Here is a 15,501-nt window from a genome sequence, read left to right as displayed (position 1 = left end):
TTACAAGAAGTATCTGAAGTAAGGGCCAGATGTACGTTGCCAAAAGGTCTGAATCGCCAAATCGTGTCATTTGCAGCAGCAAAAAGGGGTTTCTGTACGTACAAACCGCAAATTCTGATTCAAGAACATTACCAAATTGCAAGTTGGGTTTGCAACCAAAGTCCGGATTGGTTTTTGGAAGGGGTGCATTTTGGGAATCTCTTTTAAATAATTATTGTTAATTGGTTAATTAATTAATGTTATGCAACTGAATGCCGGTCCCAATACATTCATCTTTTACCACCTCCTATAAGGAGTTGGGAGGCCATTCCCCTTTAGTAGCATTTTTTAAGAGTAGACAGTGGTCCCTGGGAAAATGTTACTTTAAATTGTATTTGTTTCTGTTTTAACACTTCTTATTTTCCTTTAAAGAAAATGGGTTGCAAATAAACAAAAAAATTGCTTAATCAAAAAACAATCTCAGACATTGGGGTCTGCTGACCTCAGCAAGCCACCATCCCTGTGATGGCTGCAATTCCTAGTGGGTCACCATTTGTGACGTACCTCATTAATATTCATGAGGTAGTTTGCTTGCGACCCACTAGGAATCAATAATTTGCAAACTGATCTTAGTACATAAGTTGGTTTACAAATTACCACATTGGTCACAAAACTACTGATTGCAAATTGCGACCAGTGCTACGTACATCTGGCCCTAATTTCCTTAATTGTTTTGCTATTTTGTGCTACCACCTCTATTGTTTGTGACAACCGTCCATGCACAACCAAAGGCAGTCTTTTCATGTCAGTGGTAAAGGAAAAGGACACAGTCAGGAAGGTTCTGTCCCCTCTCCAAACTGACAACACACTTGTATCCCCCGATAACTAAACAGTGGGGGGCGCATCTGCGGAATCTCGACACAGCGTGACGCCCCCGGGCTTTTCTTTGCTGTCTGAACCTGGGGGGGTGGGGCGCCTTCCTGGACTGCGTCTCTGGCTCCCACGCGGACTTCCACAGACGTTTGGCGTGCAGCCTGAGGGGCACTGCTGCCTTTGCGACCCAGAGACTGTGCCTTTGAACAGATGGCGTGGCAACATCCTCGACGACTCTGCTGCCCAGTAACCCTGAGCGTGTGCCCATCTAATTGACTCGTTTGAGTTTCGGTGGTCCCCCAATCCCTTTCCCTCCTTGCTCCTGTGGCTGCCCCCCTCTGCTCTGCTCCTTTATTCCAGCGCCTGTGTTGTTTTGCAAATCGTTTCTCGTGAGTTGCCCCGCCATTTTGTGACTTTGCATACGGTGCTCGTTTTCCGGGTCATCCATCTTGGAGGACCTGTCCGCCTCATTTGCTGTTGAACTACGCCCTTTGTTGCCCGACAATTCCTTTCCCTGTGCTGATCCCACCCCCCGCTGCGGTCTCCCTCCACCCTCCTTCCTTTTCATCATCATTTGATAACTTTATTTCGGTCAATGACCATAAAAGTGAAATAAAATATATACAAACACAAAAATAAAACCATAAATACGGACAATTTAAAAAGTTATTAAACATTGAGTTATCAAAGGTGTGAAAAAAAGCAAGGGGCCATTACTTTTTGTTAATAAAAACAGTTCTTCTCCGCCACATGCCATATAAAAATCCTGATGTTATTTCTTTTATCCCCCTTTTGGATTTTTCCTTTGTCCCCCTTGAAGCAACTCCATCCTTGCCGGTGCCACCTGATCTGATCCTTTTCCTCCCCTTTTTCTTTCCCGCTACCTAACATACCCCTTTGGACATGTCCTTATTTTCTGCTATGTTATTGTAATTTATGTTATTGTGCAACAACTGTGCCCTCTCTCCTCTCACCAATCGCAGCCTCCGACTCTTCTCCCCCACCTACCGCTATCTACCCCTTTTGATTTAATTTTTGTATTCCTCTGTTCACTCTATAAATATGTGATATATTCTTGTTCAAGCCTAATCGCTGGTAAAATTTAATCCTGAGAAAATCTACTATTTGTATATATATGTATATAGAGATAACTCTAACCACTAGTATATGTTGCAGACCTTTGTACTCACTGCCATTCCTATGTGATTCTTAGAGTTTATCTCTTCCTTGAGTGACTTTACAACCAACTTGTACATTTGCAATTTTTTCTGTTTGTATCTCTTCCTTGTGTGACTTTACAACTTGTACATTTGCAATTTTTTCTGTTTTTATCTTATATTTAACTCATGTAATCCTAAGTACTTATGTATTGCAACGGGTTCTTTTGTAAAGCGCTCGGACACCTTCGGGTAATGTTCGCGCTATATAAAATCGCATTAAATTAAAAAATTTTAAAAATAAATGCTATCAGTATTCTTTGTTTTTTAAAATTGTTTTTATTAAGGTGCATCACATCATAAGCAACTGCATGCCTTGGATCAACATCACACTTAATCGGGCTCAAGGCCTGCAGATCATTTCTCTGAGAAAAGTACACATCCATCATGCCAACAACCGGATTCGGGCAGGCAGAGGTCGCATTTAGGAGCCCCTGTTCAGACGACCATACACTTAGCTTGGTATCTCTGGAGACCTAGTAGAAATATGTAACCCACACGTTATGTTATGAAGGTGCACTCTCTCCAAGTTTCTCCTATTTCCTACGGTGTCCCACTCCCACCCCATTTTCTCTCCTCCCTGTCACCGTATAAGTTCACAAAGAGGTATAGCGCTTTACGGTGTTCTTGCAGTCGGCATATGGGGGTCCCCCTATTTGACATCAGTAGCTACATTAGACGCCCCCTGCATCTCCCGCCTCCACCCCCTCCCCCCCCCCTAGCAGTGTTGAGCTTATATGTAGTGTACAATCCCCCCAAAAAATTCGGTCCGCTCCTAGGCGGGAGCAGCTCGCTGTAATTTTCTGACTGCGTACAGCAATACATCATGTCATGTGAGCATTGCCATAATGTCGGAGCTGGGCCCCTCATCCAGCACATCACAACCCTACGCTTGGCTATTAGGAGCCCCATATTTACCATTCTACGGATTGCTTTGGGTAGTTTCTTGGTATACCCCAGTAGTGCCATCATTTGGTCAGGCGCCAATTCTGTCTCTACCACTCTCCCCAGTTCTCTAAATATCTCCACCCAATAGGATTTTATTCCCGAGCACTGCCAGGTAAGATGCAGAAAATCAGCATTCGGTGCTCGACATCTTTCACAAGTCGCCTCTTCCCGGAGGCCATCCTTGCAGAGTCGCTCTCGGGTGTATTAGGCCTTATTTATGAACTTGAAGTGTATGAGTCTATGCTTGCCATGCAGCGAGATCTTCCTAGTATTCATACAGCAACAGGTCCACATTGGGTCATCTATTTGTATCTGTAAGTCCCTCTGCTACGCTAACCGAGCCGCCGCATATTTATTTTCCCTGTGTGCAATGGCGAGTTTGTACAAGGCAGTAATCATCTTGCGAGGGGACTTTAACTTAATCACATGGGACAGCTCAGGCACCTCTGGCGGCTCCCTCTGGGTCATTTCCCAGCAGATCCCGCAAGCCCACGCACCCTGTGGAACTGAAATCTACTCAGCAGCATGTTTCCGCCCACAACTCCCTCTACCTGCTCCCAGGTTTTCACCTCACCATCGAGAAAGAGCTCTCCAGCCACCTCCACTGATAGTTTGACCAACGCCTGCACCACACCCCTATCTTTCCACTGCTCCAGCCATCACGCCCACTCGAGCGGCATTGCGGGGGGAGTACAATAATGCTCCAGCTTGCTGTTGCACTAGACAATGCCAGGCATGCAGGGTGGAGTTTTTGGAGTCCAGGATGCCAGTTCTGCGATCCACAGTGTCAAATATTGTGGCAGGCAGTGGGGTTGGTTCCGCAAACAGGCTCTCCATTCGCAAATATCGTACATTCGCCTCTCCGTGTACCCAAGCATGAAGATGAGCCCGCTGCGCCACCCTATAGTATAATTTAAAGTCTGGGGCCCGAGACCACCCATATGGTACGGGAGTATAAGAATGTTCCACTGCACCCTCGCTTGCTTACCCGCCCAAGCCAACTTGATCATGGACTGCTGAAGTCTGTGAAAGAAGGAGCGCAGAAGAACGATCGGTATGTTTGTAAATAGCAATAATAGCCTGGGTAGGACCACCATCTTCAGAATTGATATGCGCCCCATCAGTGACAGGGGAAGTCGGGACCAAAGCTCAACTTCGTCTTCAAGTTTATCTATAGCAGTGCCGTAATTTTCCCTAAATAAAATCTCTGAATCAGTGTGCAACATAATACCTAGGTATCTAATAGAGTCAGTGAACCATTGCACCGGGTATTCCATATCAAATTCCACCGTGGCAGGGGTGAGGGGGAACACCAGTGACTTCGCCCAGTTAACTTTCAATCCAGATAGTGCACCAAAGTGCACTACCTCTCTGATAATCGATGATAAATTGGTCTCAGGGCCCTAATGTACAGCAGCGTATCGTCCGCATAGGTCGACACCACTATCCTGTAGGGCGGGAAGCCAATCACCTCATTACCATGGTACTCCCGCAACGCGCATGCCAATGGTTCTGCCACCAAGGCGTACAATAGTGGCGACAAGGGGCTGCCCTGCCTGGTCCCCCCTGCATATGAGAAATGAGTCAGTAACCAAGTCGCGGAAGCGAACGCGTGCCGTGGTCCTATATTATAAGATTCCTATCAGCTGCAGGAAGACAGGCCCCAGTCCCATTCTCGCCAGCACTTGTCTCATGAATGCCCATTCTACCGAGTCGAAGGCTTTTTCCATATCGAGGAAAACTGCAATCGCCTTTTTTTCCTGTCTCACAAGTTGCATGGTCCCAAACACTGTGCGAATATTGTACTTGAGGTTCCTGCTCAGTATGAATCCCGCCTGCTCAGGGGCAACTAGAATTTTGGACAGCAAGGCCAGTCTGGTAGCTAAAATCTTGGCAAATAGTTTAGTATCCACGTTGAGCAGTGAAAGGGGCTGATATGAGCTGCACTCTTCGAGTGGTTTCCCTGGTCTAGGGATGGCAACCAGAAGGGCCTCCCTCATAGTATGCGGCATAGTGCTCGTGACACAAATATCATCGAACAGGGTAACTAGGTGCAGGAGTAGCAGGTCTATGAAACTTTTATAGAAGGAGACCGTTGGGCTGTCCGTCCCGGGGCACTGTTGGCTCTCATCCCCGCAAGGGCTTACGTAATCTCGTCCTTCTCAATCGGATGCATGAGCACCTCCCTGTGTGTGTTAGAGAGGAACGGAAACTTAATATACTCTAGGTACTCCAATATTTGCTCGTCCATGCCCTCGAAGCGGGATGCATGCAAGTCTGAATAGTATTGATTAAAACGCTCCGCAATTCCCGCCTCCTCCGTCAATAGTTCCCCATCTGCTGACCTGATATCCGAGACCTGTTTCTTATTTTGCCTCACCTTCATCATCCGAGCCAGCACCGAACACGGTCTGTCCCCTTCACCATAGGTCCTGGCCGTCGCATATTTACTCATGTGTTTCACTTTGCTGTACGCAGCGTCATGAAACTCCTTGAGGAGTCTCTTGATCTCGTTTTCTAGTGTTACACCCCCTGTCACTTGCTGCTGTTCCAGGTCTTTCAGTTTTTGTTCTATGTCCGATAATCTCTTCCATATGTCTTTTAGGACACCCGAGTGCTTAGACATCGCGGTGCCTCTGACAGAGCCAATATTTGTAGCAAGAAAGGTCTCAATGGCATCAACCATTTCCTTCCTGAACAACGGATCTAATAATGAATAAGGGGGGAACCGCCACGTGAACAGAGGCAAGGTCCTTTTTGGCATATCTAGAACCAACAACAACGGGGAATGATCTGAGAGCGTGCGCGGCAGCGCTACACATTACCTGACCTGCTCAAGCAGAGAAGTCGAGACCAGCCAATAATCTATATGCGTATGGATATTATGGTACGCAGAATAGTGTGTATAGCCACCCTTGTCACAATTACGTGCCCTCCGCACATCGCATAAATCCATACTAATCATTACACTGTCCAGCTTTCTCGCTGCAGCTGCCGGTTTTCTGGTTGGGACTGCAGATCGATCCAAATCTGGGTTACGGACCAAGTTAAGGTCACCCCCCACAAGACAAGTGCGTTCCAATAGGGCTTAGCAATTTTGGCCAGGGACCCGAAGAACTCAGGGTTATCATAGTTGGGGCCATATACATTAATTATAACCAAATCCATGCCCCGGCCTTTACATTGAGATTTTACATAACGGCCTCCTGAGTCTGCGTGCAACTGCGTGAGTGTAAAAGGTGTCCTAGGATTGATCCATGTCAGCACCCCCTTGGCTTGAGTAGTGAACCCTGCCGTGTTAATGTTGCCTACTAGTCCCCTACTCCGTAGCATTGTGCTCAACTGGGGAAGGTGCGTTTCCTGTAAGAGCGCAATATCTACATTCTGCCTGTGTAAGTAGTTAAGTACTTTCCGAAGTTTCCGATGGTCTTTAAGTCCCCTGACATTCCAGGACATAGCCCGCAAACTACCTGCCGTACCCCGGGTGTCACCATCGCTGTAACCAACACCCATCGTATACTCAAGTGCGCGGCGTAGTCATGTGTGGTGCACCATTGGCATAAACAAAATACATCCCCTCGAATATCCCCCCTTCAAAAACATTCTCTTTCCCCTCCCTCCCCACCTCCCACAGCAGACCTCCCCAACTTGAAGTCCAAAAAACACCCAATTGTCTACCATTGTCGTTGCCCCTCTCCCCCCCCTTCCCCCTCCCGATCCCCCCCTCTAAAACGCAATTGCAGTGCCAGGCATTCGTGGGCAGAGGTAGCTCCTCAGGCCTTGCCCCTTCTTTCAGCTCCATCAAGTCTATCTTGCCCTGCCTCACGTGCGCTGACATCAATAAGTTGCAGCTATTGCTGGCTAACAAAGTCTTCCTATACACATAACATAGTAAACTCTGCTCAATCTTTCTTCTGCCCATCCCCGTACTTCAGCAGTAGAATCACCAACCCCCGCGTTGACATGCCTCTCGTATCTTTCCAGATCTGTCCTGCATTCAGCGCAATCCCACCGCACAGTTCCTCAGTTCCTGCAATAGTAGTGTCACGGCTTCACCCCAACCATCGGAGCCAACTTTTCACATTGTGAACCAGCAGGCCATACCTCAACTCACATCCCCCCCCCCCCCCCATCACCCCCTTACGTTCCTGGTGACCGCCACCATACTGCTTCAGTCCTGTTCCTCAAGCCAGCCTCCTGCTGCTCATCCAGCAGCCACTTCTCTGGGCTCTGCCTCTTATCCTTCAACCAACTCTTGAGAGCCTGCTGTAACGCCTTGGGGTCCGTAAAGATGCGAGATTGGCCTTGTCGATTCCCAGGTGACGGAGCTGTCTCTTCAGTGGAACATAGTGCCTGCGGGCCTCTTGTACTCGTGCAGTGAAGTCTGGGAATAGCGACAGCTCTGAGCCCTCGTACCTCAGGACTTTCTTCTCCCTGGCTATAAGCAATGCTGCGTCCCGGTTGCGGTAGTTGAGCAGCTTCGCGATGATCTGCCGTGGGGGGAGGCGGGGGCGCCAACTGGTGGTCTGGGCCCAAAGGACAGGTGTGCCCTCTCCACCACAAACATCGCAGAGAAGGCACCCTCTCACAGCAGCGAAAACAGCAGCTGCTCCACAAACAGCTCCAAGTTTCCCGTGGGAGTAGTCTCTGAAAGGCCAGTAATTCGCAGATTGCACCGCCGGGAACTAGCTTCCAAGTCCTCTGTTTTGTCCTACAGGACGCATGTCACTCTGCCAAGTTGTTTGTGGTCTGTGTCCAATGTAGTATGCGCCTCTTCCACCTCAGTTAATCGCAGTTCCGACATATCCAGACGTTCTGCATGTTTGTCTAGCCTGTCGGCCATTCTATCCATCCTGTAAGTAAGGGGCGTCCATCTTTGTTGCCGCTCTGCAGAGACTTTTCCATCGCTTTGAGGATATTAGGTATATCCGAGTCAGAGTTATCATTTACCGGAGGTGGAGACCTTATTCCTTTGCTTGTGGTGGCGTCATGAGATTTTGACCTCTTCTGGTCAAAGGAGAGTTTCGCTTGGGTTTTATCCCCCCGCCTATGTTGCCTGCTATAAAGCGTGTTCGACAGCCAGAAAAGTGGGGTCCCGTCATCTTGCCCACCTCAGGCCGCGCAATTGATGTGCACAAACCAGAGGCTAGCTTGCGCAACTCACGGCCTGGCATTGCGCCGGGGTCACGTCGCCCCAAAACGTCTTTCTGAAGCTTTGTCTCTCTCAGGTCTGCCAGTGGGACCCACCCAGCATCTGCTTCACACCACTTGTGGGTGCCAGATATCGGTCTTTCGTGTGGCTACCAATGGTGTAGGGCGGTGGTTCCCAAAGTGTGCGCCGCGGCGCCCCGGTGCGCCGTGATGAGAAGCCAGGGGCGCCGCGGCGCCGCCAAGGATTTCGCTCCTTTGTGCTGAAGGTGATCCCAGTCCTCGTCCTCTGCATTTAAATGGCTCAATTAAGAGCTCGTTGCGATTACGGAGAGTGCTGTGGACATTGCTCTATGGGTCGTTTCAGAGTTTAAGCAGTAGTCTTTGTTCCTGAATGAACGTTTTTGTTCATGGTAAATACAAGTTACACAAAGCTCTGGTGCTTTCCATTTTACTTTCCCTTTCGTGGAGTGTGGCGGCGTCTGTATATGTGTCATAAATCGGAATTGCATGAATTGTAGGCAGAAATAGCTTTGAACACGTTCTTGCGGCTGACAGCACGGCAGAAAATTGAGTGGGAGAAAGCTGTCAAAACAGCAAAGGTTGTGTTAATATTTACTGTTGCAGAGGTGGATTTTTACAGTGGGGCCAGTACACTTACTTCTGGTTTGGATATATGGAATAGAGGTGGACAGCCTCGAATAAGTGTGATAGCAAGTGTACAAAGAAACGGATATTTTAAAATATAGCTTACAAATATTTCTTTGTGGCAAATACTTTTTGAGGGAAGGGTACTCAATTGTTTTTATTCGCAAGGAAGGAGCATTACCGTGAGGTGTCAGAGCGCTTTACATAAGAACCAGTTGTGATACATAAGGACTTAGGATTACATGCGTTACATAAAAGATACAAGCAGTACAAAATTGCAAATGTACAAATTATAAAGTCATACAGGGAAGAGATATAAACAGAAATAAATTGCAAATGTACAAGTAGTAAAGTCCCACAGGGAAGAGACAAATATAAAAAATTGCAAATGTACAGGTTGTAAAGTCACTCAAGGAAGAGATACAAATGGATAAACTCTAAGAGTCACATAGGAATGGTAGAGGGTACAAAGGTCTACTGCGGTGGTTCGCAAAGTGTGCGCTGCGGCACCCCGGTGCGCCGTTAAAAAAATGATGGGGAGCCACGGCCCACTGCCAATTAGGTAAAGGGAGCCACGGGTCAAAAAAGTTTGGGAACCACTGGTGTAGGGGGACAGAGTTGCAGAATTCACCAAGAACCGCTCTCAAGTAGTTCCTCGCCTCTCCAAGCTACGTAGGCCTCCCAACTCTGCCACCACTGCTTCCCTTGAAGCGCAACAAAACTTATAGGAAAGAAAGGGGTGGAGGGCGCCGCCAGACTCCCCCCCCCCCCACTACCTTGTGGCAGTACTCAGGCTGGGCTTCAATCTGCGTGTGCCTCCTGTGTTAGCAGCTGTCTCCTCATTCTTTTATGCTGCTCGGCACGCTATCATCCGCGCTCCAGAGTCTGCTGGACATGCTGTCAGACGCAGGGCGGGCTCCCTGGGCACCAGTGTTGGTCCTCGCCGACCGCTGGCTGCCACTGCGCTCTTTACTCACTCCTGGGCGCCGCTACCACACTGGGTCCGCCTGGGGTGATCGCCGGGCACTTCAAGCGCTCCATCTCTGGCTCCCGCAGGGTGAACGCGCTCCGGTGTGCCACTTCAGCGAGGTCCAGGAGGGCTTGAGAGGTAACTCCGTGCGGAGACCTCCGCCGCCACAACTCTCTGTACTGCCGAGGTCCACCGCCTGTCAGAGCCCCACAGGGCCCCCAGCACCAGGGTCCGGTTTCTCTCTGTGTCCCCAAGAGGATAATGGCGCCTTTAGGGCCGGCCTCGCTCCGATCCTTCGCGGCCCGCGCCCCTTGGTGTAGGCGCCTGCCGCACGTAGAGCGACGTCGCTCGGCCCCTTTCCGCACTCTAGCGCGGGATCGAGCGGCCAGCCAGCTGCCACGTACCCTCACCCGATATCTCCGGATGTAGGGCACAGATTGCAGCGCGGGGCACTACAGCAGTGTCCGCTCCTCGTCCGCTGGCCTGGTCGTCATGCATGTGAGCATTCAGATTGCAATTGCTGCTGGATTCAAGCAGGATTGATAGTCAGCACTACGGAGCTCCGGGCTCAAGCGTTCATTACGGTCGCGAGCTAGCTCCGCCCCCCCTGCTATCAGTATTCTTAATGTGGATATACCAATATGTCCTGTAGTCAGCTCTTAGTAGGACTTTCCCTCTTATACGTTTCTCTACTCTGTAATGCTACCAAAGCTTTTGTCGACTTGTTTTTGTTTATACTCTCCAGAGAATCATGCACTAGGTGTCAAAACAGTTATTATCCATCAAGTAGTGAATCAGAAACCACAACATGAACCTCAGGCTTAAAGTCAGATACTCATAGTCATACATGTCTCCATACCAAGAAAGGAAAACAGGTACAGGGTTATGAGTATTGCGACAAGTAGTGGCGCCTCCAAAGATAACGTGAGTATGACTCAAAACTTAATATTCAACGGTGCTACAGATAAGAGGAAAACCCCAAAACTTCCAAAATAAGACCGTAGTCCACAAACAATTTGTACATATGATCTGTGCACACGTTCGTTACATTAACAGTATGAGTACTGTGTGTATTTTGCAAAATCACACTGACTTCCGCGGCACACGCTAAGTGCCATGCCGGCAGCGTACTTGCTGCTGGATACTTAGAGTGGAGCTATATTAGTGCTCCGTTTTCTGGTACTGACCGGTTATATACAGTCGATTCTGACAGCCTCCTTGAATTTAGCTACCACCGGGACGGAAGTACAACCGGCAGAGAGTACATATCAAAGTTTAGCTGTCCCATGGCCCTGAAGAAGTCTTGGGTTACACCCTGACGAAACGCATGTTGGCTGGGCATCTGAAATAAACTAAATGAAAAGAATACATCTATCAACATATGTCATTGTGTGATTTTGCAAAATACGCAAAGTACTCATACTGTTAATGTAACGAACGTGTGCACAGATCATATGTACAAATTGTCTCCATACCAACTATGCCCTGCATTCAGGACTGCTTTCGATCAAGTGTTGCACCACCTCTCACATTTCCTTCTATTGCTGATGGCCATATCTAATAAGGAGAGCAATGGAGTTAGATATGTGCCCCCATATGGCTACAGCTATCTCCACACTTTTACCCACTGCATCCAACCTCTTGCTATTTATATATGTAGGCAGACGGGTTCTCATAGTTGAATTTTGTAACCTCTTTCTAGCAGTTGCAATATTGATGGTGTCAGATTCCACATTTGTCTTTATACCGTGACTTCACCAGGGCTGGAGGTGGAATTATGGAAGATGCAGTACATCAAGAGTGAGACAATTTGTTAATGCACCTGGGACACTGTGCACCTGTGATGGCAAATCCTTTGATAAAAGCAGAATGCTGAAATGTGTCAGAAGCGTCAAGTGATGCTTGTGCCTACGCCAATGAAAATAATAGTGTGTTCGACAGAAACTGGGCTTGGGCATTTCTTTTGTTGGAGATATATATATATATATATATATATATATATATATATATATATATATATATATATATATATATATATATGTAAACAAGCTTCTCCTTCCCAAAGAAAAAGAGTAAGAGTAGAGACCCGAGGGGATGCAGTTGGAGGCTTTTAATCGTGGTACATGGCGGATGCATTTCTGGCTTAGATGATAGCCTTCCTCAGCGCCCAAAAAGCCTCCACGAGTGATGCTGCACACTGTTGGTAAGTCCCGCCCCTCTTAAACCTGATGTCACAAGTTCGCACCGCCCCCTGTATCCAACTCTGCACACCTGTGTAGCGCCCAGTGTATGCAGGGAAACTACAAGTCCCAGAGTCCCTAGTAATAGGTCCTTGGAGGTGTTGCTGGGGGGATGAAGTGATGGCATCTTCGTTGTGCGTGCGTGCGGGACGCAGGGTGAGCCCACAAAAAACAAAAATCAAAATGTGATGAAATTGTTTGTTTCGGCTGATTAGTCCACAAGAAAGCGCCTCCTCAGCTCCCCTACACCGCCTCAGCTTCAGAGTCCAGGGATGCATGCGGCAGGGAAAACATGACAGTGCACGCTTCCCAACGCGAGGCTTGTATGACCTCGCAACTGCCAAATTTCTTCCCGGGCTCCAAAGCGGGCATTGGACACTTCAAACAACTTTGGCAACACAGGAACTGCAGCAGCTCAAGCCAGCGAAGTCCAAGCCCAGGGTGAGGCGGGGGTACTCTGTAGCGCGTCTCTGGCTGACGCGTAGGTATGTGTAAACAAGCTTCTCCTTCCCAAAGAAAAAGAGTAAGAGTAGAGACCCGAGGGGATGCAGTTGGAGGCTTTTAATCGTGGTACATGGCGGATGCATTTCTGGCTTAGATGATAGCCTTCCTCAGCGCCCAAAAAGCCTCCACGAGTGATGCTGCACACTGTTGGTAAGTCCCGCCCCTCTTAAACCTGATGTCACAAGTTCGCACCGCCCCCTGTATCCAACTCTGCACACCTGTGTAGCGCCCAGTGTATGCAGGGAAACTACAAGTCCCAGAGTCCCTAGTAATAGGTCCTTGGAGGTGTTGCTGGGGGGATAAAGTGATGGCATCTTCGTTGTGCGTGCGTGCGGGACGCAGGGTGAGCCCACAAAAAACAAAAATCAAAATGTGATGAAATTGTTTGTTTCGGCTGATTAGTCCACAAGAAAGCGCCTCCTCAGCTCCCCTACACCGCCTCAGCTTCAGAGTCCAGGGATGCATGCGGCAGGGAAAACATGACAGTGCACGCTTCCCAACGCGAGGCTTGTATGACCTCGCAACTGCCAAATTTCTTCCCGGGCTCCAAAGCGGGCATTGGACACTCCAAACAACTTTGGCAACACAGGAACTGCAGCAGCTCAAGCCAGCGAAGTCCAAGCCCAGGGTGAGGCGGGGGTACTCTGTAGCGCGTCTCTGGCTGACGCGTAGGTATGTGTAAACAAGCTTCTCCTTCCCAAAGAAAAAGAGTAAGAGTAGAGACCCGAGGGGATGCAGTTGGAGGCTTTTAATCGTGGTACATGGCGGATGCATTTCTGGCTTAGATGATAGCCTTCCTCAGCGCCCAAAAAGCCTCCACGAGTGATGCTGCACACTGTTGGTAAGTCCCGCCCCTCTTAAACCTGATGTCACAAGTTCGCACCGCCCCCTGTATCCAACTCTGCACACCTGTGTAGCGCCCAGTGTATGCAGGGAAACTACAAGTCCCAGAGTCCCTAGTAATAGGTCCTTGGAGGTGTTGCTGGGGGGATGAAGTGATGGCATCTTCGTTGTGCGTGCGTGCGGGACGCAGGGTGAGCCCACAAAAAACAAAAATCAAAATGTGATGAAATTGTTTGTTTCGGCTGATTAGTCCACAAGAAAGCGCCTCCTCAGCTCCCCTACACCGCCTCAGCTTCAGAGTCCAGGGATGCATGCGGCAGGGAAAACATGACAGTGCACGCTTCCCAACGCGAGGCTTGTATGACCTCGCAACTGCCAAATTTCTTCCCGGGCTCCAAAGCGGGCATTGGACACTCCAAACAACTTTGGCAACACAGGAACTGCAGCAGCTCAAGCCAGCGAAGTCCAAGCCCAGGGTGAGGCGGGGGTACTCTGTAGCGCGTCTCTGGCTGACGCGTAGGTATGTGTAAACAAGCTTCTCCTTCCCAAAGAAAAAGAGTAAGAGTAGAGACCCGAGGGGATGCAGTTGGAGGCTTTTAATCGTGGTACATGGCGGATGCATTTCTGGCTTAGATGATAGCCTTCCTCAGCGCCCAAAAAGCCTCCACGAGTGATGCTGCACACTGTTGGTAAGTCCCGCCCCTCTTAAACCTGATGTCACAAGTTCGCACCGCCCCCTGTATCCAACTCTGCACACCTGTGTAGCATACACACACACTTCTTTCTCTTTTTTTAGCCCCTTTTTCAACAATTATGTGCTTTCTTTCTCTAATGTCTTAAATCCTTATGCCTTCTACACAAGGCTGATAGCAGAGCAGTGGATCTGTTTTGACTAAACATTTTGAGGAGTATCGTCCTTCACGCTTAAGGAGATTTGGTGACCAAGCTCCGCTATAAGTTCTTCTGTTTTACCGGTCCTCGCCTGATGGCCGCATGTTTTCTGTTGTTGCGGCTAAACCATGGAATTAATTTTTTCTACATTATCAAGAATTGAACCTCTCGAGTTTTAGGAAATCTTTGAAAACCTGCTTATTGTCGTAGCCATCTTACAGAAGGGGTGTTTGACGGCTACCTTTTTGATGGTTTATTGTTACTGATTCTGATGTTTATGGTAAGAAGCAGGATATCCCTGTAAGGTTTTCAGAAAAATACTATGAGCATTAAGAGGTAATCTTCTGATGTTTTAGCATTAAAATGAGAACATCTCTTTGAAATCTTACTCTGTAGGGTTCGAAGATGGCATTTCTTACACATTCTTAAAAGTATAATCTCTTTGTTTTAATTTATGCGTTTGTTTTGTTTGATGTTTTCAGTATTTGAGGATTTAGAGCTTAAAAATTATTTTAGATCTTTCAGTTTTGAAATCTTAGAATACAACATCTGGTCTGGGGAAAGCATGGTCAGCTTCGTTTCTTTCAGCACTAGCTTCAACATTTCCCGGAACGATTTGTGAAATCAATTATGTTTTACCATCCCTTTCATTGGTCAGATAATTGTTGCCACCTGTGCAGTTTCTCTGCCTCCTACAACTGTACTCTTATTCTCTTATTCTCTGAGCAGGCACTGGGATCCTCTAAACATGACTTCAAAGTTGTTACGTGATCGATTGTCTGAGCTATAATGCAATTGGGCCATTGTTTTTTTTCATTATTTAATCTATTTGTGGCTTAAGCTTCGAACAATGGTCACAAACCTGTGTCTGTGTAATCCAGTTGGAGATGTAAGTAGTGCACATGTGACATTGTGCTCATCGAGCTAATGGCACCTCCAAAAGGCAGAAAGGGAGGCTCATAAAGGGAGGGTTATCAATAACCAAAAACCATGACACAACCAAGTAAGAAAACAGGGAAAATAAAATATTGGATTTAACTAATTATCTATGTCAAGCACCTCTGATGGTCAAAGTCCATGAAAAACTCTTCGAGATACACGGTCTCGATGGTTCTCCTTTCCCAGACATTGGGTAAAAACAAAAGGACAAAGATATTGAATTTTGTGCATATAGTGAAAAGGTTTTGTATGTTTTTCATGAAGATATATTTTTTCGGAGGATACATGGGAAGAAGTGCCA

At 47.8% G+C, this 15,501-nt stretch overlaps 1 protein-coding gene across 2 annotated transcripts in view; it reads right to left on the bottom strand.

The window, feature by feature from the left end:
- The window catches only part of USP16 (ubiquitin specific peptidase 16), a 385,832-nt gene that overhangs the window by 129,211 nt on the left and 241,120 nt on the right, over nt 1-15,501 (bottom strand). The window lies entirely within an intron of this gene.

This window comes from Lissotriton helveticus, chromosome 8 (assembly GCF_964261635.1).
Source record: "Lissotriton helveticus chromosome 8, aLisHel1.1, whole genome shotgun sequence".
NCBI lineage: Eukaryota > Metazoa > Chordata > Amphibia > Caudata > Salamandridae > Lissotriton > Lissotriton helveticus.
Note: the sequence above shows the minus strand (reverse complement) of the source record. Positions and strands in the feature narration are given on the sequence as shown.